Below are 23,883 nucleotides of genomic sequence, written 5' to 3' on the forward strand. Positions count from 1 at the left end.
ATACATCCTCAGTACTTATGTTGTCCCAAACCCCATAGCATTCCTCGTTACAACAGCCAACGATGGCCCCTAAAAATTACATTCTTCCATCGAAAAAGTCTGTAGTTAGTGGAATAACAAGGTATATAATGAAGTTTTGCATACCAACCATATGACAAAATACTCTCTTCTTTGCGTATTACCATTTGCCAAAATCCCATTTTGATATCTCAAACCGTTTACGAAATATGAGGAATGTTGTGGATATTTCACTTTGGCTTTATCGCTGGCGCGGTGCGATCGCAAATGAGTGCGTTACGTCAGATCAGTTTTCTCGAGATTGCTGACAGATAGATCTCCACCCAAGTCTAGAGAAAAATTCAATATGTTAGCTAAATTCAATACGCAGCATCATGCACAAACGCAAAATCATAGCGATCCCTATTTTTCATTGCAGACTTTTTCATATTTGGCGCAGTGTCTTACTTCTACGTAAATATCAAAATAACTATGACCATTAACGTGCCGGCCTGTGTAGCCGAGCGGTTCTAGGCGCTTCGGTCTGAAACTGACAGACCGCTACGGTCGCAGGTTCGAATCCTGCCTCGGGCATAGATGTGTGTGATGTCTTTAAGTAAGTTAGGTTTAAGTAGTTTTAAGTTCTAGGGGACTGATGACCTCAGATGTTAAGTCCCATTGTGCTCAGAGCCATTTGAACCATTTGGACCATTAACGAAATGATGGGCACATCATAGTGAACCTGACATATAAGGCTACAAGTAAAGCATAAATGAAATTTTTGTACCTAATATCTCGTATAAAATCGTTTGAGAAAGATTGCAGGGCGTGCGCGTCGATTTTGTCATCGCCTACAGGCCGAAAGCTGGCAAACGCTTGTTGGCCTCCCCTTCTGAACTAACGAATGAACTCGCTCAGCACTTTGGTCGAAAACTCGTCACTGTTCATCGGATGCCATATCCTGCAGGACCTTTCTTTTATGACAGCCCGGCATTTACCTTGTGGGATATGGGAAACCGCCTGAAAACCACATCCAGGCTTACAGCTTTCGTCGTTAATCCATGAGGCAGATTCGAACCAGGTCAGGTTCGCCTTCCCATCACCCAGAAGCGGCGTATTAATGCACTCGGCAATTAAGAGGAGAGGGAGGGTGAAAGGGTGTGGAGTTATGCAAAAATGAAAAGACTAGCACAGGATAAAGTTGTACGGAGAGCAGAATCAAGCCTGTCTTCGGACTGAAGACCACAGTAACGTCGTTTTCTCGATCTTGAACTGAATCAATAAACTCTGATGGGTTTCATCAAAATCTGTCAGTTCAGTGACAGCGTACAAGCCGTATGCCGCATACGTATTTTGAGTCCGCAAAGGCAGCAGAGCATCTGCACATCATAGCGAAAACAACGAGCAGAAATGTATGGAGCTGTGGAAGCAACCAGTGATATGTGTTCGTATGCAAGGTGGTTATACACTGAAAATACTTTATTGTAGTAAACCAACTTCCAAGCCGCGCGGGGTAGCCGCGTGGTCTTAGACGCCTTGTCACAGTCCGTGCGGCTCCTCCCGTCGGAGGTTCGAGTCCTCCCTCGGGCATGAGTGTGTGTGTTGTTCACAGCGTAAGTTAGTTTAAGTTAGATTAAGTAGTAGTTAGGCTTAGGGACCGTGTTCAGAGTTGAATCATGCATTCACAAATCGCAGACTCTGAACCGCGCAAATTTATTTTAGTTATATCGCTTTCCTTGCAGTCGTTGGATGCTTAACAAAAATCTGTTTCTTTGATATCATGCAAACAGTGGCATTCCACTATCCCCAGTGTAACGTTAAAGGAATTTCAACGTAAATTGTTGCGATAAGATACCGACGATTCCCGCCAGGGGATCGAGTGCTATTTCAGTATTGGCTCTCACACAATGATTTCACTGTTAACCTGTCAGAACAGGGCTCTCTCTTCACCAGCAAAGAGATACGCTGCAGTACCTAGGCGCTGCGATTATACGCGTGACGTTGGACTCCGTTCGTTCAACAGTTTAACGATAGTGAAATATCAACCAACAACGAAGGAGCGTGCAAATATTTCGCTATCGCCGCACGGGGTAGCCACGCGGTCTGAGCCGTCTTGTCACGGTAGACGCGGCTTCCCCCGTCGGAGGTTGGAGTCCTCCCTCGGGCATGGGTGTATGTGTCGTCCTTAGCATACGTTTAAGTAGTTTCTAAGCTTAGGGACCGATGACCTCAGCAGTTTGGTCCCATAGAGTCTCACAACAATTCCCCAAAAATATTTCGCTACCGATAACGTTTGACGGTGGTCGTATTTGGTTGTGTGGCTGCGCTCGTTGCTTACGGCGACTGTTTTCTTTCTGCATGTACCGTCTTTCGGTTTCCTGGTTGGCCAAGCCAGGCATTGAAGGTAAAACTGCCACCCACAGCAACTTTTAGTTTCATTTGTGCGTTGAAATTGACAGGGTGTTCACCTGTTGAAAAATTGCAAGTTGTCGAGGAAGCTACCCGGCTGCATTCCACATGCCGATGATGATGATTATTATTATTATGATGTTTGTTTTGTGGGGCGCTTAACGGCGCGGTCATCGGCGCCCACACAATGTCCCAGTATTTACGCAGTCCAATTTTAGCAACGTTCATGAATGAGGATGATGGTGAAATGATGGGAACAACACAAACTCCCAGACCTCGGCCAGAGAAAAATCCCCAAACCGGCCGGGACCCCGTGATCCAGAGGCAGCAACGCTAGCTACTAGACCGCGAGCTGCGGACTCGATACGAAGATAGAAGCTCGAGGCTCACAATGCTTGTTTTGCTCTGTCTGCTGTCTGTCTCTGTGGATCTGCAAGGCAGCTCATGAAAACATCCGAGATGGAACAGTTAGCCTGGACAAGCATATTGGAGAGGTGTTAACCGCGAATTCACCGTTACTGATTTACCGAAATATTGCGAGAAGTTGAATGTAGGTGGGGGAAGTATTCAAGGCCCAATCCGCTCCTGAATATGGGTTCCATGCATTGTAGCTACACTACGATGCTTTGTGAATAAAGTCGTCTAGATCGCTTAATATATTGAAAATGTCGATCCAGCAGTTCCCATAATTAGAGCGAAACTTAGAACTTTCAATATCAATAAAAGAACCTGTCAACACTGAGTTGACGCCACACTTAGGTTTTATTGAAACTGAACTGACACTGCACGTTGTTTTATAAGCTCTAAGTATTAATCTCATTGTGGCAGTAGCCGAAACTACGTTGTAAATAAAGACATATATTAAGCGGATGGATTATTCACAGTAATCGCAAAGTCGTTCGTTAAATTTATTTCCCTTATTAATAACTTCTCCGTACATCTTCATCTATAAATTGTGATTCAGATACCCCTACCGGTCTTTTTATGCAAACCCACATGACAGAACAATGTGAAACTTCCCCTTTGAATGTAAAGAAAGACTGCTGGTAGACTTCTACGTTACTTGATACAGAAACAGCTGAGTAAAACTGAACGTACTCAGACAGTTTTCTCTCTACTTATTCTGATCATTTCTAAACTGACACACAATATTTTAGTGCAACCCAATTTGACTTTTAATAATCCTACAAAAGAATAGGCCTCACTAACAATAACCTATACCCTTCATGAATCACTTATAAAAATCTTAGTTACTCGAACTACTGCAATACAGCGAGCGCCAATACTGCCAGCTAAATAAAATATTCTAACTACTGAAGCCACTAACTACTGATAGGCATAGTTAGCAAATGAAAGATTTGATAGTGAACAAGGAATGAATTTACCTTAATCGTTTTCAAAAGTCATAATAAATATGTGTATATATATTCTTGACATCTATTTTGACAAATTTCCTTTTTCTGACGGACACACCTCCAGATCGTCCACTCATATTAACATCTCAAAACTCTGGCATCTCTCTCCCCACTGCTGGCGGCTCACCTCCAACTGCCCAACGCTACGGGCTGTTCACATCCAACTGCCCAACACTACACTAGCGAATATTCGAACAATGAATCCAACCAGCCACAGACTGCACACAGCGCAGTCAGCGATTTTCATATAGAGCGCTACGTGGCGTCACCAACATAAAATCCTAAACAGCCTACTTACAAATGTTGTTGGCCAGTTCGCTCTGGAGATGTGAAGCACAACGCGAAAAGTGTCGCATAATAACTGGTAAAGTATACGAAGACATCTTACACCTATTTTACAAACTTTGTTTACGAAACTACTTCGTCACGTTATTCATACATTAATCTTTTTATTGGGTTATGTAATGGAAAGTTGTTACTTCCACACTTTCAATTTTGATATCTCCTGTTAATTTCGTTGTCTCCGGTGATGAAACACGCGGTATATCGCAACGTTCCTAAACCGTTTACGAAAGATTAAATACTATAAACAGAAGAAAAATCTAAAACTTGTATGATTACACGACTAATAATTGCACAAAGAAAGACTGGAGACACTTGGATAAGTATGGAACAAGTAAGGTATGTCTTCATCCAAAAAATACCGTGTATCTCATAGCCAATCTTCACTTGTATTTTTTACAGTGTGATTCCGTTTGACAACAATCGCCAGAGGCTCTGAGAGGGAACCTGTATCGGTTACGTGGCTGTTACTTGTTACCATTCCTGGTACAGACGTAATACAGGCTGCACAAAACGACATCGGTAGGATCAGCTTGTTCATCCTGTATGTGTACTTCATAAGCCATCGGACTTGTATGAAAGAGGGTACTTTGTAGCGATATTAGGTACTTTATATCGAGAAAAATGACATTCTGTGCGTTTGAGTAAGTGCATTAGCCACTCTTACTCTCGACGTTCCTACACGATGCAACGATGTATGTAGCATTACCGCTACAGCACCGTGTTTGGCAACTATGAAGATTTGGAGCAGCAATTTTGTTTTTCCGCTAAGTTACTCCTATACGAAATTTTCTCGGAGGTGGGCAAGGACTCATCTAAAGCAAATTACTTGTCGGGTGTGAATGTGTTGATAGCCTTTGATGAAGTCTGTCACGTAGTAACGACACTCAAAGTAGCACAATGAATTATATTAAAATGGAGACAAAAGCCAGTCTCAACATTTACTTCACAGTTTTAATATAGCACAGAAAGAACTTAAAAATGTGGCCATATGGCTTCAACAACTTGGCTCATCTTGAATATATTATGAGAAACACAGGGCAGTTTAAGAGCAAATTAAAGAATTTTCTTTGGACAGTTATAACGTATATCCTACAGTTACTCTAAACCTAATTTGAAATTAAAGTTTTTTTCAGTATTTAAAATTGTAATTCATGTTAGCATTCTTACCGTAATTCGTGCCAAATGAACTACGGTTAGTCTGGTACACCCCGGCCAGCTTGAGTATGGTTTTTAGCTGGTTTTAGACTCTCTGCCTCAGAAAATGCGATACACTGGAGGTAATGACTGTGGCGACAGGAAGGACAACCGACAACGACTTAAAATGGAATAAATTTGTCAAATGACGAAAGCGTTGGTCCTGGTATGACGGATGTACGCTAGGAAAAAGAAGGCGTTCATACCATAATATTTCATAGCTTGAAGTCATTGTGGTGCACTTAAAACATTAAACCTTTAAAATACTTTTGCATTGAAAAAGGCCACTCAGCAAAAGGCAGAGGTGTTCAGTTATCAATAGGCACACACAAAAGAAAGAAAACTTTCTAACTTTCAGAGTCATCGTTTGACGAACTTGAGTATAATTGCATACAGAAAACACACACACAAACACACAAATCACGCGCGCCTATGCCCTACTCCGGAAGCTAGCAAATTTCCTTTCTTTTGTGTGTGCCTATCGATAAATCAACGTTTCAACGTTTCTGCTTTTCGGTGAGTGGTCTCGTGTAATCCAAACATTCTGCCATTCTGCGAGAACTTCGCTACAATATTTAAACCTTAAATACCTATTTGAACGTCAAATTATTCTGCAGGTCTCAAGTAACTCGATTTACGTCGATGCATGATACTATCGCAAATTCACGGTTGCCCGTTGATTTGTTACAGCAGTTGAGATTCGCTGAACAGTGTGATATTGGAGCGGCTACTCCTAACAGAAGGAAGGCACGGATTTAACGTCCCGTCGACAAGACGGAGCACAAGCTCAGGCTGGATAAAGATGTGAATAGAAAGCGACTGTTTCCTTTCCAAAGGAGTCATCTGTTAGGGCTGCCATTATCGACAGTGGGCCAGCCGGCGTGGCCGAGCAGTTCTAGGTGCTTCAGTCTGGAACTGCACTGCTGCTACGGTCGCAAGTTCGAATCCTGCCTCGGGCATGGATGTGTGTGATGTCTCTAGGTTAGTTAGGTTTAAGTAGTTCTAAGTCTAGGGGACTGATGACCTCAGATGTTAAGTCCCATAGTTCTTAGAGCTATTTGAACCACTTATCGACAGTGACGTGACGCAGTCAGTCGTGACCGTTAAGCATCGGTGGTTCTCTGCGACACCCGGAGTTGAGCGCGCCTTTTCCGACAGGCGGTACTGCGCTGCTGTTTCGTTCACGCGGATTTATGCGAGCAGCGAGTCGTATACAGTCCAATAGCACCAGAAACACACAATCTGGTAAAAAGTATCCAGACGCCACGACGTAACGCAGATACGTCACTAGAGGCGGAGCCCCAGTATAAAAGCAGGAGGGAAGTATCGTGTTGTCATTAAACAAGCAGTAACAGCACAACAGATCGGTGACAAGAGGTCACTGACTAAGTGGACCCGTCATTGGGTGTCATCACGAGTAACGAACCCATCTGGCAAATTTCAAACCTTCTAAAGCTGACCAAGACAACTGTTGGAATTATATATTAATACTTTCAGCTGCTGACGGGCGTTGATATATATCAACGAGGACAGGTGAAAATGTGTGCCCCGACCGGGTCTCGAACCCGGGATCTCTTACTTACATGGCAGACGCTCTATCCATTTTTTTTTATTCGCTTTCTTTCGTTGCATCTGATCGGGGCGAACGTCGTAAGACACCTGTTCAAGTTCGTCGTTGATCGATTAACTTAGTATTTTTATTGCAGAGGACAGCTAACCCTCTGACCGAACACGCTGAGCTACCGCGCTGGCATCCATCTGAGCCACCAAGGGCACAGAGGATAGTGCGACTGCAGGGACTATCTCGCACACACCTCCCGCGAGACCCACATTCTCACCTTATATGTCCGCACACTACAATCGTAGTGTCCCTACCCAACACATTCATTACTCGTGGAAGACATTGGTAAAAATGTCTGCACACAAGGGTTCGGGTAATATGTGTGCATCCGCACATCCCATTGATATATATCAACGCCCGTCAGCAGCTTAATGTATTAATATATAATTCTAATTTCGTTCTAGACAGCTGCAGGTCATCAATGGTGTCTGCTCTTCCGGACGTGTCCGAAAGAACAGACACCATATCCACATAAGCCAACTGTTGGTGATGTGACTGTGGAGACGCGAAGGAACAACCACAACTGAAGCATGACTAGGCAGACTTCGTGTACTGTCGGACGGGGACAGTTGGGGATCACGGAAAGTAATTGTAAAAAATCGCATGAAATCAGAGGAGGGAATCACTCATGTTGAAAGTAGGCTGTTTAGGTTTTTATGTTGGTAACGCCACGTAGCGCTCTATATGAAAATCACCGACTGTGCTGTGTGAAGTCTGTGGCTGGTTGGATTCATTGTTCGAATATTCGCTAGTGTAATGTTGGGAAGTTGGATGTGAACAGCGCGTAGCGTTGCGCAGTTGGAAGTGAGCCGCCAGCAGTGGGGCATGTGGGGAGAGAGATGGTGGAGTTTTGAGAGCGGATGATCTGGACTTGTGTCCATCAGAGACAGTAAATTTGTAAGACTGGATGTCATGAACTGATATATGATGACTTTGGAACATTATTAAGGTAAATACATTGTCTATTCTCTACCAAAATCTTTCATTTGCTAAATATGCCTATCAGTAGTTAGTGCCTTCATTTGAAAGTCAGATTGCGTTGCGCTAAAAATATTGCGTGTCAGTTTAAGCACAATCATTTCTAATTTTTCTAAGGGGACAAATGGTTCAAATGGCTCTGAGCACTATGGGACTTAACATCTATGGTCATCAGTCCCCTAGAACTTAGAGCTACTTAAACCTAACTAACCTAAAGACATCACACAACACCCAGTCATCACGAGGCAGAGAAAATCCCTGACACCGCCGGGAATCGATCCGGGAACCCGGGTCTAAGGGGACGTTTAATCGGAAACCCGGGTCTAAGGGGACGTATAATCTGTTCCAAAGACAGTGCTGTCAGCAGTTCTGACAGCACTCATAGTGTGCGTATGGAGTTAAAAACAATGGGGTACAATGGTCGGTCACCTCCTCAAAAGACACACGATACTGAAGTGAGCACTAAGCGACGTGGAGGTGATGTCTCAAACAACGAATAACTGCAAACTAGTTATCTGGAGTGATGAATCACGCTATACCTTGTAATCTGATGCAAGGGTTTGCATCTGGCGAATGCCAGAGTACGGCGGAGAAGGTGGTATTACGGTGGGGGGAGCGGTGTTTTTCATGATTGCGGTATGGCTCACTTATTGTGCTTAAGGAAAAGCTAAGTGGGGAAAGATACTAACACATTTTACAGCACAGTGTACTGCGTAAACTAGAACAACACTTCGGAGACGATGGCTGTGTATATCAGCAAAGCAATGCATCCTTTCATAAAGCAGCTTATCTGAGCCAGTGGTCTGTTGACCATAACGTTCGTGAAATGGACTGGCCTGCCTAGAGGACCGACCTGAACCCAAAGTCCACTTCTCTGCATACCCCAGCGTCCAACATACATTCTCTGGTTTCGTCTTTTGAGGAAAAATGAGCTGCTACTCTTCCACAGACGATCAGACACTTTTTTTTTTTTTTTTAATGGGTCAAATGGCTCTGAGCACTATGGGACTCAACTTCTGAGGTCATTAGTCCCCTAGAACTAGTTAAACCTAGCTAACTTAAGGACATCACACACATCCATGCCCGAGGCAGGATTCGAACCTGCGACCGTAGTGGTCTCGCGGTTCCAGACTGAAGCGCCTAGAACCGTACGGCCACACCGGCCGGCCATTATTTAAAGTGTCCCCAGCAAAGTTCAAGTTTTAATGGCGAAGAACACATCCCATATTAATGACCTCTAATAGATGTCTCGATACTTTTGATTTATTTATTTATCGTGTCAAATATACAGATAAAAAAAAAAGTGTTGACATAATTTTACGCAAAAGAAACCAAGAATTGGACACTACATGTGCATTTGGTGTAGCTCTCATAAGGTCCTGCATGGTGCAGGTGGTTGGTTGGGAGTAACACTGAAGGAAATGGCTGTTAATGTGCTCAACGCCACACTGGCAAAGAACTGAGTCCACAGAGAAACCCCAAGTCCGCAGATTGGTCTTACATCTCGTTGTGTTTGATCGTAATCTATTGAGAGACCTCCATATTGACCACTTCTCCGAATTTCCAGGGGGAAGTTCTTCCTTTGGAGCCATCCATTCTCCCAAATACCGACATTTCTCCCGCCATCGAGAGATCCCTGCCGCATATGGATTCTTGATGAGAGCCTCAGTAGTTGTCAAGAAGCTCTTTCTTGATTTCAGCCTAGGACGTGCGGGCTGACGACCATATAGTGGATGGGATTCCTTCGTCGTGACCTTACTTTTCTCATATCTCACAGCTACCTCACGTCTGATTTCAGGAGTTTGTCCACAGGAATAGATCTTAAGCAACCCGTGATAATGGGCAAGACTCATTTAGAGCGACATCTACGTTCGTGGCATGACTGGACTTGTACCATACCGAACATGCATATTCAGCAATGGAATAACATAGAGCAAGCGCGCTTGATCTGACAGTGAATGGATTAGCACCGCATGATGTTCCTGTCAGCCGGCCGAGGTGGCCGAGCAGTTCTAGGAGCTACAGTCTGGAACCTCGCGACCGTTACGGTCGCAGGTTCGAATCCTGCCTCGGGCATGGATGTGTGTGATGTCCTTAGGTTAGTTAGGTTTATTTAGTTCTAGGTTGACTGATGACCTCAGAAGTTAAGTCCCATAGTGCTCAGAGCCATTTGAACCATTTTTGTACCTGTCAATTTTCGCACTATGTTATTATGGCTGTCACTTTCTGTTTGGTGTTTAGGCAATGCTTTTTATATGTTAACGCGCGATCCAGAGTTATTCCAAGATATTAGGGAGTAGGATTATGTTCAAGTACGATGCCTGCCCAGTGATCAGACAGCATATATGAGAAGTTTGCAGATGTTGGTAGAATTATGTTTGGAAATCTTCCGTCGAATAGCCGGGCCACAGTGAGTGATTAATCGGTTTATTCGCGGGGAGGGGGGGGGGGGGCACATAATTACACAGGAAATCAGCGGACAAATCAGTATCGTGATTCTTAGTCGGCGGCATCCGTTGGCGAGCTACATTATTAGTTGATCAGTTATGAAGGCTACCGTGAACTGTTATACACTACTGGCCATTAAAATTGCTACACCACGAAGATGACGAGCTACACACCCGAAATTTAACCGACAGGAAGAAGATGCTGTGATTTGCAAATGATCAGCTTTATAGAGCATTCGCACAAGGTTGGCGCCGGAGGCGACACCTACAACGTGCTGACATGAGGAACGTTTCCAACCGATTTCTCATACATAAACAACATTTAACCGGCGTTGCCTGATGAAACGTTGTTGTGATGCCTCGTGTAAGGAGGAGAAATGCGTACCATCACGTTTCCGACTTTGATAAAGGTCCGATTGTAGCCTATCGCGATTGCGGTTTATCGTATCTCGACATTGCTGCTCGCGTTGGTCGAGATCCAATGAGTGTTAGCAGAATATGGACTCGGTGGGTTTAGGAGGGTAATAGGGAACGCCGCGCAGGATCCCAACGGCCTCGTATCACTAGCAGTCGAGATGACAGGCATCTTATCCGCATGGCTGTAAGGGATCGTGCAGCCACGTCTCGATCCCTGAGTCAACAGATGGGGACGTTTACAAGACAACAACCATCTGCACGAACAGTTCGACGACGTTTGCAGCAGCATGGACTATCAGCTCGGAGACCATGGGTGTGGTTACCCTTGACGCTGCACCACAGACAGGAGCGCCTGCGATGGTGTACTCAACGACGAACCTGGGTGCACGAATGGCAAAACGTCATTTTTTCGGATGAACCCAAGTTCTGTTTACAGCATCGTGATGGTCGCATCTGTGTTTGGCGACATCGCAGTGAACGCACATTGGAAGTGTATATTCGTCATGGTCATACTGGCGTATCACCCAGTGTGATGGTATGGGGTGCCATTGGTTAGACGTCTCGCTCACCTCTTGTTCGCATTGACGGCACTTTGAACAGTGGACGTTGGATTTCAGATGTGTTACGACCCATGGCGCTACCCTTCATTCGATCCCTGCGAAACCCTACATTTCAGCAGGATAATGGCCGACCGCGTGTTGAAGGTCCTGTACGGGCCTTTCTGGATACAGGAAATGTTCGACTGCTGCCCTGGCCACCACATTTTCCAGATCTCTCACCAATTGAAAACGTCTGGTCAATGGTGGCCGACCAACTGGCTCGTCACAGTACGCCAGTCACTACTCTTGATGAACTGTGGTATAGTGTTGAAGCTGCATGGGCAGCTGTACCTGTACACTCCATCGAAGCTCTGTTTGACTCAATGTCCAGGCGTATCAAGGCCATTATTATGGCCAGAGGTGGTTGTTCTGGGTACTGATTTCTCAGGATCTATGCACCGAAACTGCGTGAAAATGTAATCACATGTCAGTTCTAGTATAATATATTTGTCCAATGAATACTCTTTACCATCTTCATTTCTTCTTGGTGTAGCAATTTTAATGGCCAGTAGTGTAGAGTGATAGCTTAATTTGGAAAAGCAATACAGCAACAGCGAATTTCAGTGTGAAAGTGGAATTTAACTGGTGAGTATTTTCATTCTTAGGAAGTAGATTCCTTAAGGAACTCAATAGTCTAAGTACATGGTATGAACTTATCCTTTCAAGGCAACGTGTTTAACCTAAACTTGGGGAATTTTAATATTCACGAATAAAAACGACATGTTTTCGTTTTACTACGAAATTGGTTCGCATTTTGCGAATCCGGATTGACGTCAGCTTTTTGTGGCAAATGAAAATTTGTGCCGGATTGGGACTCGAACCCGTGTTTCCCATTTACTAGAGCGGTCACCTTAACCATTTCAGCTACCCTGGATAAGCGATTCCGAGCCCAGTCACAAATTTTGTTTTGTCGCGTACACTTGACGTCACTCTGGCTTCGCATAATGCGAATCAGTTTTGTTGTGTTTACCACAGCTGTAATTGTCAGCACAGTGTGTGTTCGTTCAGACGTGCATGCGTGTCTGGAGGACGTTGTGATCTGAAGATGCAGTGTCCAATCACCGGAACAAAAGCCGTTTCAGTTGAGAATCAGCAAAGTATTGTTGGAGGGAGGTTGTACAGTCCGTCATTCGCATTATGCGACTTAGGGAAACGACGGATTACCCAGTAGTCTATTTCAACCGAGAAACTCCCGAGACGAATGTCGAGAGTCTTGACCTGTACAGTGCCCGGCTTAGCAGTAATTCCTGTGGACAGCAGCGCGGCGTGGCTGCTGGCAGAGGGCCCGCACAGGTGTGTAACGCACAGAGGTCGCCTGCACGGCGGAGGACACTCCGAGGCTGGCCTCAGCCTCGCTGCCCGGAACAGAGCGGCCGACCGTGTCCTTTCCAGCTGCACTGCAGGATCTTCACAGTTCAGCTGCGACTGCTACAGTCGCACCGCGCGAAGACTTACGAAGAGAACACGGCAAGTATCATCACCCGGCTTCCCAGACACTACGTTCAGTGGAAGAGTAGTACCAAAAAAAAAAAAAGCCAACACGTGTCTCGGCTTATCCTTAGAACTTGACCGTTTCTGAAAAAAGAACGGTCAATATTTTCAAGGCATTTTCGAGGTACTTAATGTGCCTTTTAGCGCGCGACATCCGCAGAGGTGATTGTGGTTCAGTGGTTAGCGCCGCGGCTTTTTAATTTTGCACCCAGTAGTCGAAACCCGATTATGGTCTTTGTTGTTTTATTGTTTTCATTTATCTACCCACCTCTGTAGAAGATTACTACATGAATGATTCTTATTATATTGTGGGCTACAAGGGCGTATATTAACTGTAAAATTACAAATGGATTCCACAATAAGTGTTATACATACAGGGTGGTCCATTGATCGTGACCGGGGCAAATATCTCACGAAATAAGCGTCAAACGAAGAAACTACAAAGAACGAAACTTGTCTAATTTGAAGGGGGAAACCAGATGGTGCTATGGCTGGCCCGCTAGATGGCGCTGCCATAGGTCAAACGGATATTTTTTAAATAGGAACCCCCATTTTTATTACATATTCGTGTAGTACGTAAAGAAATACGAATGTTTTCGTTGCACCACTTTTTTAGCTTTGTGATAGATGGTGCTGTAATAGTCACAAACGTATAAGTACGTCGTATCACGTAACATTCCGCCAGTGCGGACGGTATTTGCTTCGTTATACATTACCCGTGTTAAAATGGACCGTTTACCAATTGCGGAAAAGGTCGATACCGTGTTGATGTATGACTATTGTGATGAAAATGCCCAACGGGCGTGTGCTATGTATGCTGCTCGGTATCCTGGACGACTTCATCCAAGTGTCCGGACCGTTCAGCGGACAGTTACGTTATTTAAGGAAAGAGGAAGTGTTCAGCCACATGTGAAACGTCAACCACGACCTGCAACAAATTATGATGCCCAAGTAGGTGTTTCAGCTGCTGTCGCGGTTATTAGCAGACAAATTGCGCGAGAAACGGGAATCTCGAAAACGTCGGTGTTGAGAATGCTACATCAACATCGATTGCACCCGTACCATATTTCTATGCACTAGGAATTGCATGGCGACGACTTTGAACGTCGTCTACAGTTCTGCCACTGGGCACAAGAGAAATTACGGGATGATGACAGATTTTTTGCACGCGTTCTATTTAGCGACGAAGCGTCATTCACCAACTGCGGTAACGTAAACTGGCATAATATGCACCACTGGGCAACGGAAAATGCACGATGGCTGCGACAAGTGGAACACCAGCGACCTTGGCGGGTTAATGTATGGTGCGGCATTATGGGAGGAAGGACAATTGGCCCCCATTTTATCGATGTGCAATCTAAATGGTGCAATGTATGCTGATTTCCTACGTAACGTTCTACCGATGTTACTACAAGATGTTTCACTCCATGACAGAATGACGATGTACTTCCAACATGATGGATGTCCGGCACATAGCTCGCGTGCTGTTGAAGCGGTATTGAATCGCATATTTCATGACGGGTGGATTGGTCGTCGAAGCATCATACCATCGCGCGCACGTTCACCGGATCTGACGTCCCCGGATTTCTTTCTGTGGGGAAAGTTGAAGGATATTTGCTATCGTGACCCACCGACAACGCCTGACAACATGCGTCGGCGCATTGTCAATGCATGTGCGAACATTACGGAAGGCGAACTACTCGCTGTTGAGAGGAATGTCGTTACACGTATTGCCAAATGCATTGAGGTTGACGGACATCATTTTGAGCATTTATTGCATTAATATGGTATTTACAGGTAATCACGCTGTAACAGCATGCTCTCTCAGAAATGATAAGTTCGCAAAAGTACATGTATCACATTGGAACAAACGAAATAAAATGTTCAAACGTACCTACGTTCTGTATTTTAATTTAAAAACCCACCTGTTACCAACTGTTCGTCTAAAATTGTGACCCATATGTTTGTCACTATTACAGCGCCATCTATCACAAAGCGAAAAAAGTGGTCCAACCAAAATAGTCATATGTCTTTACGTACTACACGAATATATAATAAAAAATGGGGGTTCCTTTTTTAAAAAACGCAGTTGATATACGTTTGACTTATGGCAGTGCCTTCTAGCGGGCCAACAATAACGCCATCTGGTTTCCCCCTTCAAGCTAGACAAGTTTCGTTCTTTGTAGTTTTTTCGTTTGACGCTTATTTCGTGAGATATTTGGCCCGGTCACGATCAATGGACCACCCTGTATATTTTATAACATACGTGTGTATGGTATGTTGGGGAATTACAATCTTTGTAAACTCTCATATTCTGATAATTCAGTTTCATATCAATTCTTATATGAATTCCTATATTTTAGTCATATATTTATTCTTCATTGGTGCATTGCCTTGGATGATACCTACCGTAGAAACATTCGAGACACAGATATTCCGAGCACCACGGGCATTGCCTGAAGGCAGGTTCTCCACAGTGACATTTCTTCGGATAAATCTCACTCGGAAGAGAAGCGTCGCTAACACTGGTGAAGACTTAGGCGGTAGGCAATAATTTCGTGGCAAACCATAACGCATAACGCATCACTTTTTGGGAAACTGGCGCTTGAAATCGATTATGAATCAAGATACACTACACGAATTTCACCGAAAACAATTTCAAATAATTTTCTCATTTTTTAAAAATTCATTCCTCTGACTTGAAATTAGTAGACGAAGAATAACAATGTTATACCAGTATACACGGAAAACATTCGTGTAGTAATGCTTTACACACACGGGTATAAAAATGAAAAACAAAAATAAAATCAATAATTGGGGGGGGGCGGGGTTCCGAACATGGGGCCAAAATTAAGAACTCACAACGCTATTCCCAGAATCACCATTTCAGCTGATCCTATCGACCGTAAAAGGAAAATAGATACCTGGAAAATATCTCGAAAGTTTTGTCGTTTTTTCAGTATCTGTCGAGTATCTATGGATAAGCCGAGACACGTATTCGCTTATTTTGACTCCTCTTCCACTGAGCAAAGTTTCTCGGAAATCAGGTTAGGGCACTTGCTGCGTTCTCCTCGTTAATCACCTCGAAGGACACATACCATTAACAACGCATCTAGCACAATAATTGTCTCAATTAGCTGAAGAAGAGAGTCCTCAAGAGTCCAACTGAAGCCACTAATTAATGAGTACATCCCGTAGAGCGTGTGGGATGTTGACTGCTACGTTTCACTCGCAGTTCCAAATAGTCTATGTGGTTGAGATCTGGTTTTTGGCGTTCTGTTCAGGGTGCAATATGACGCTGCGAACAGGACTGTTGTCACCTTACAAGAAGGGCATGTCCACAGCATACTCATTGTGAATACATCGAAGGAAGGGCAGCAGTTCGTCACTGGGAATGTTGGAGCACACATCCTATTTCACGCTCATGTACAAGGTAACTTGAATGTGTGGACTCAAGTGACGGTATATTAAAAAAAAAAAAAGCATCTCAGAAACATCTCCTGGCTCAACTGCAGCTTCTACACACTGAGGTTGATCACCGCGTTGCGCCACCAGGGCACACGGCGTCTTACATGGTTTAAAAACAGAGACAATAGCGATTCGTTGGACCACAATATACGCTCCCAGCTAGCTACTGTCCAGTTTCGGGAATGTTTGGCCCACTGAATACGTCCAGCCTTATGTGTCGCTGTAGTGGCCTTTTGCGAGGTACTCGATTCAAATTGTCGATTGTACGCTGTTTCCTTCGCAATGTTCGGTCGGAAACTGATTGAGATGGTCCTGCATTCACTGACAGTATCAATGGCTGTTACTGTTCTTACGCCGAGTTATATTCCATGCAGACCCCATTTCTTATAGACCCATACACGATCTTATCAGACAAAACTACCCGACCCTGGTAGCTGAGTGGTCAGCGCGACGGAATGTCATACCTAAAGGCCCGGGTTCGATTCCCGGCTGGGTCGGAGATTTTCTCCGCTCAGGGACTGGGTGTTGTGTTGTCCTTATCATTATCATTTCATCCCCATCGACATGCATGTCGCCGAAATGGCGTCAACTCGAATGACTTGCACCAGGCGAACGGTCTACCTGACGGGAGGCCCTAGCCACACGGCATTTCCATTCAACTTGTGGTCGAATATCCAAGGACGACAGTTCCATTCTACCATTCTGTCACGTCTCTAGGCCTAGCCATCTCACTGTGCTGATTCCATAGAACCGATTGGCACGTAAACACTGCTTCACTTTCACAAGCTGCGACATTGTCGCGAAAAAACAGTGACCCATGTATACAATAATTTACGTCTCTGGTCACAAACTTGTTTTTAACAGATACCGGTTTCGGTCTTTAATGACCATCATCAGATCTGCAGCAAAAATGGGAAACTTAAAGCGCACAAATGTATATATTGTCAGTGCTACTTTTCATTGTGGTCTATGTATTGTTTTTAAGCTGTAGCCAATCTGCGAGTGTATTGATGTTTTTCCCATTTTTTCTGTAGATCTGGTTGATGGTCATTAAAGACGGAAACCGGTAATCTGTTAAAAACAAGTTTGTGACCATAGACGTAAATTAAAGGAAAAACTGCTTCACTGTCACGGTGGAAGGTCAGATAATCGCCTTCCGCCAGGCCTAAACCACCTACAGCACTCCAGCGCGACCAGTGCACTCTTGTAAAGTGTACTGACTAACTAGCTTCGTCCGAATAGGCCTCGAAAGGCCCAACAGTACTGACCGACCGCTGCGTAATCCACAGCCGACAGACGTCGCTGGATGCGGATGTAGAGCGGCATGTGGTCAGCACTCCGCTCTCTCGGCCGTTGTCAGTTTTTGTGACCGGAGCCGCTACTTCTCAGTGAAGTAGCTCCTCAGCTTGCCTCACAAGGACTGAATGCACTCCGCTTGCCATCAGCGCTCGGCAGACCCAGAGGGTGACCCATCCAAGTGCTAGCCAAGTCCGATAGCCTTAACTTCGGTCATCCGGTGGGAATCGCTGTTACCACTGCGGTAAGGCCATTAGTGCTCTTTTAAGGGGGTGGCTAATATTATGCGTGATGAGCTTGTGTAAACAAAAATGAACCATACTTCCAAAAATATTAGAGTGGAAAACGTCTCCATACACAAGCCACTCTACAAATACAGAACTGAAGTACAACTTTTAACACTGTGCTTAGGTTACCTGCCTTTTCTCAGTATCAGCAACAGCTAACGCAGCTCAGATCACAAATACGAAACACAATACTCAATAGGTGCCCAATCTCATATCAAGGTCTTCACGGGAAATTAATCTATTGCTTCTCCTGAGAAACGTAACAATAATCATTGTAATGTCAACACACCAGAAACACGTACCTGTGTGAATTACAGTGGGTTCTTAATTGCAATTTTCGAAATTGTTGGGGGAAAATGTGGTGTCACCGCCAGACACCACACTTGCTAGGTGGTAGCCTTTAAATCGGCCGCGGTCCATTAGTATACGTCGTACCCGTGTGTCGCCACTGTCAGTGATTGCTGACCGAGCGCCGCCACACGGTAGGTCTAGAGAGACTTACTAGCACTCGCCCCAGTTGTACAGCAGACTTTGCTAGCGATGCTACACTGACAAAAACGCTCACATTTGCCGAGACGATAGTTAGCATAGCCTTCAGCTACGTCATTTGCTACGACCTAGCAAGGCGCCGTATTCAATTGATATTTATTATGTGAAGCATGTACCGTCAAGAGCGATGTACACCACTTATGGATTAAAGTTAAGTATTACATCAACTATGTACTTTATTTGCTACTATTAATTCCCTTAACTGTTCCAGACCTCGCGCCAGCCTGCGTGAGCTTAAGCGCGTGCCTTTCGGCTTCCTCTCATAGTGACTTGGCTGTCTTGCCAAGTCACAACAGAAAATATTGAGAATTCCAAGCAAGTAAATGTAGATTTTTGTTACAACTTAAATTATACACAACTGACCATTAAAATTGCTGCACCAAGAAGAAATGCAAATGATAACGGGTATTCATTGGACAAATACATTATACTAGAATTGACATGTGATTACATTTTCATGCAATTTGTGTGCATAGAAATCAGTACCCAGAACAACCACCTCAGGCCGTAATAACGGCCTTGATACGCCTGGGCATTGAGTCAAACAAAGCTTGGATCGCATGTACAGGTACAGCTGCCCATGCAGCTTCAACACGATACCACAGTTCATCAAGAGTAGTGACTGGCGTATTCTGACGAGCCAGTTGGTCGGCCACCATTGACAAGACGTTTTCAATTTGTGAGAGATCTGGAGAATGTGCTGGCCAGGGCAGCAGTTGAACATTTTCTGTATCCAGAAATGCCCGTACAGGGCTGCAACATGCGGTCGTGCATTGTCCTGCTGAAATCTAGAGTTTCGCAGAGATCGAATGAAGGGTAGAGCCACGGGTCGCAACACATCTGAAATGTAACGTCCACTGTTCAAAGTGCCGTCAACGCGAACAAGAGGTGACCGAGACGTGTAACCAATGGCACACCATACCATCACGCCGGGTGATACGCCAGTGTGGCGACGACAAATAGACCCTTCCAATTTGCGTTCACCGCGATGTCGCCAAACACGGATGCGACCATCATGATGATGTAAAAAGAACCTGGATTCATCCGATAAAAGGACTTTTTGCCATTCGTCCACCCAGGTTCGTCGTTGAGTACACCATCGCAGGCGCTCCTGTCTAAGATGCAGTGTCAAGGGTAACCGCAGCCGTGGTCTCCAAGCTGATAGCCCATGCTGCTGCAAACGTCGTCTAATTGTTCGTGCAGATGGTTGTTGTCTTGCAAACGTCCCCACCTGTTTACTCAGGGATCGAGACGTGGCTGCACGATCCATTACAGCCATGCGGATAAGATGCCAGTCATCTTGACTGCTAGTGATACGAGGCCATTGGGATCCAGACGGCGTTCCGTATTACCCTCCTGAAACCACCAATTCCATATTCTGCTAATAGTCATTGGATCTCGACCAACGGGAGCAGCAGTGTCGCGATACGATAAACCGCAATCGCTATAGGCTACAATCGGACCTTTATCAAAGTCGGAAATGGTGGTACGCATTTCTCCTCCTTACACGATGCATCACATCAACGTTTCACCATGCAACGCCAGTCAACTGCTGTTTGTGTATGAGAAATCGGTTGGAAACTTTCCTCATGTGAGGACGTTGTAGGTGTCGCCACCGGCGCCAACTTGTGTGAATGCTCTGAAAAGCTAATCATTTGCATATCACAGCATCGTCTTCGTGTCGGTTAAATTTCGCGTCTGTAGCACGTCATCTTCGTGGTGTAGCAATTTTAATGGCTGGTAGTGTACTTGCGAACTTCGATGATTTCCGTTGCTTATGACATACCAGTCAAGTAACTTCTACATATTGTTTACATTGTTATATGAATAATTGAACATACACAGTTGCGAAAAGCTCTGATCGGTGTCTGTACAGTAAATTAGTGGAAGTAGATAATTTACTATCTCAGAGGCAATGAATGAACGTTCTTTTAATGTAGAAGAAGAATTTTTTTTGGATCAATACACTGACGTGACAAAAGTAATGGGTTAGAGATATGCACATACTGAATACAGACGGCGGAAGTATTCGATACACGAGGTGTAAAAGGGCAGTGCGTTGGCGGAGCTGTCATTTGTACTTAGGTGATTTCCACATTCCAAGATCCACAATGTCAAGAATGTGCCGAAAATATCATTTAGGCGTCACCTCGCACCACGGACAAGGCAGTGGGCGACGGCCTCCACTTAAGGAACGAGAGCAGCGGCGTTTGTGCAGAATTGTCTGGCAAGCAACACAGCGTGAAATAACCGCAGAAATCAATGTGAGACGTACGACGAACGTGTTGGGTTGGACAGTGCGGCGTAATTTGGAGTTAATGATCTATGGCGGCAGATGGCTGCTGTGACTGCCTTTGTTAACAGCACGACATCGCCTGCGGCGCCTCTCCAGGCCCCGTGACGTATCATTTGGATCCTAGACGACTGGAAAACTATGGCCCGGTCGGGTAGGTCCCTATTTCAGTAGGTAGGAGCTGATAGTAGGCTTCGAGTGCGGCGCAGACCCCATGAAGCCATGAATCCAAGCTGTCAAGAAGGCACTGTGCAAGATGAAGATGTGGGCTGTGTTTACATGGAATGTACTCGGTCCTCTGGTCCAAAAGAACTGATCTTTGCCAATCATTGATTGAAAGTGATTGTGTTCGGCTAGTTGGAGACTATTTACAGCCATTCCCAAACAACGTTGGTTGGCTGGTTGATTTGGGGGATGGGACCAAACAGCGAGGTCTTCAGTCCCATCGGATGAGGTAAAAATGGGGAAGGAAATCGCCTGTGGCCTTTCAAAGGAACCGTCCGAGAATTTGCGTGAAGCGGTTTAGGGAAATCACGGAAAACCTAAATCAGGATGGCCAGACGAGGGTTTGAACTGTTGTCCTCCCGAATGAGAGTCCAAAACAAAGGCGGAATTTTTATGGATGACAATGCACTGTCACCGGGCCCCAATTGTTGGCGTTAGGTTTAAAGAACATTCTGGAAAATTCGAGAGAATGATTTGGCCACCCCAGACTGCCCGACATGAATCTCATCGGTCATTTATGGGGCGTAATCGAGAGGTCAGTTGGTGCACAAAATCCTGCAGCGGCATCATTTTCGCAATTATGGACAGCTACAGAGACAGCATGGTTCAGTATTTCTGCAGAGGACTTCCAACGACTTGTTGAATCGATGTCACGTCAAGTCGCTACACTAGGCGGGGCAAAAGGAGGTCCGACACGATATTAAGGGGTATCCCACAACGTTTGTCACTATTGAAATGCCTGGGCTAGCAGGACAGAGCGGATTAGGTTGTGGAAAGGGGCCAAAATAAGTTGCTGTCAATTGCACTCAACATACAGGTTTATTTATCAACACACAATATTACAACAAGGATGCAAAACACTCAAAACTTTAATCGACCTCCTTGGCTGAAGGCCACACTCAAAATCCAAGACACAACGCCTAAGCAAGAAAGTGAAATACAACGTTCTTCTGGAGGTTTCACCCAAGAATCTTTTCTAAATCTTGAATCTAAACAGGCTGAAGGCCTTAGCAATTTAATTTTAATGAAACTTCGATGGAGGCCACATATTAAGCAATAAGACGAGTTTCAATCAAAAGGCAGAATGCCTTGTCTTAAGACATTTCGTGGAAAATTCGGCTGAAGGGCCCATACAAAAGCATAACAACGTCGTGCTTCAAGGACAAGACGAGAACATTAATTTAAGAGATATTAAAACTCGGCTGAAGGCTGCACATCAGCAAATAATTTAACGGCTTAAGCCCTAGAAAGAAAAGTTTCAATTTTAAAAGGGAGTACGCCGTATCTCAAGACATTTCATATAAAATTCGGCTGAAGGCCCCTATAAAGAACAAAAATCTCATGCCTTAAGGACAAGACAAGAACATTAATTTTAGAGATATTAATACTCGGTTGAAGGCCACATATCAACTTAATATGTTTAACGGCTTAAAGTATAGAAAAAGTCATATAACTAAAACCCAATCAGGGAAATTACTATGTAACACGCAAGGAACGGCGCTCATAAGTTTCCAAGGGTCGGCCTGGGATTGTAACACTAACGCTCGTTTAGCTGAGACAGGAAGCCTGTCCAACGACTTCTTAATCTGAAGGCAACCCAACCGACAGACAGCCGACCGACCAACCAACAAAATCAGTTCCGCTCCACGCAACCAGCAAAACGACCACTAGATTTCAATACAATGACACACAGAATATTGGCGCCCACAACGACCAACAACACCTGAGCTGTCGAACTACACGCCACGCTGGACAGCAACAACACGATGACGAAAATACACCGCCGAAAATTACTTTAACAACCAAGGCAGGTAACCAGAACGTCAACGGCCACAAGGCAGAAGATACCGCTGATCAACTTCAATAACAGGGAATAAATTAATTTAAACTCTACAGGAAGACAGCTGGAATCCTAGCCGACTTGAATACACACACATTGTTGCTCGCAGGAATGTCCCAAAAGCGACAACCAGGATCAAACGAGGAAATGTAAACAGTCGAGGCTCGATAGTAGGTTAAGTGAGGACTCAACTTCCATGTCCAAGATCGGTGGGCGACGAACTTCGTAGCACCCGCAAGCAGCATCTCGCACTCCAACCGCCCTGGCCAGTGCACGGGCAACAGACTTCCTTACTGCCCCAAGCCAACCGACCGACTGGTCACACACCGCCCAGCCTGATACTATATCCGCCACACCAAGGACAGTATAGCAGTACTAGTATCGATACTAGATACTCAGGGAGAGGACAGAAACATTATCGTGATAACCACAGGAGAAATAAAACTGCATGGCTGCAACCAAGGTTTAACCCAAGACAAGCGTGACTCGAGCCCGCCACGGCTCAACTATATTTCTGAAGTAACTAGTAACACTCGTAAGATTGCTTCTGACAGTCGATTTTACTTCGCAAAGATAGTTGCCTTCACATCATGCACAGGCCCTTGAAGTCATTGATGGTGATTTTAAGATCTTTTGTGGATATATGTATCCAAGTAAATGCAGTCTCTCTTCGTCAGAAAAAAGAGGATTTCGGGATCAACGTGTCCAGTCACTGCAACAGCCAGCTGCAGTGCTGACCTCGAGCAATCAAATACTACTGACCCAACAGCCTGAAACTAGTGATGGGGAGCTCGTGAATGAGTCGTTCAAATGAACGCTTCACTCCTGTGAAGTGTGAACTAACCATTCAATTTCAATGAACTGGTACTTCAAACTCTTCACAGATAGCACACTCCACACTTTTTTCTAGTTCACTCACTCTCTTCCCCTCTCCCTCACCCACGTCACTCCTCCTCCCATCACTTCACTCCTCCCTGTCCTGCCTGTCGACGAATCACGCGGTGTTAGTGGG

At 44.8% G+C, this 23,883-nt stretch overlaps 1 protein-coding gene across 1 annotated transcript in view; it reads right to left on the bottom strand.

The window, feature by feature from the left end:
- The window catches only part of LOC124777166, a 686,524-nt gene that overhangs the window by 632,504 nt on the left and 30,137 nt on the right, over positions 1–23,883 (bottom strand). The gene's annotated exons all lie outside the window — the stretch shown is intronic.

The sequence above is a fragment of the Schistocerca piceifrons genome, chromosome 2 (genome assembly GCF_021461385.2).
Source record: "Schistocerca piceifrons isolate TAMUIC-IGC-003096 chromosome 2, iqSchPice1.1, whole genome shotgun sequence".
NCBI lineage: Eukaryota > Metazoa > Arthropoda > Insecta > Orthoptera > Acrididae > Schistocerca > Schistocerca piceifrons.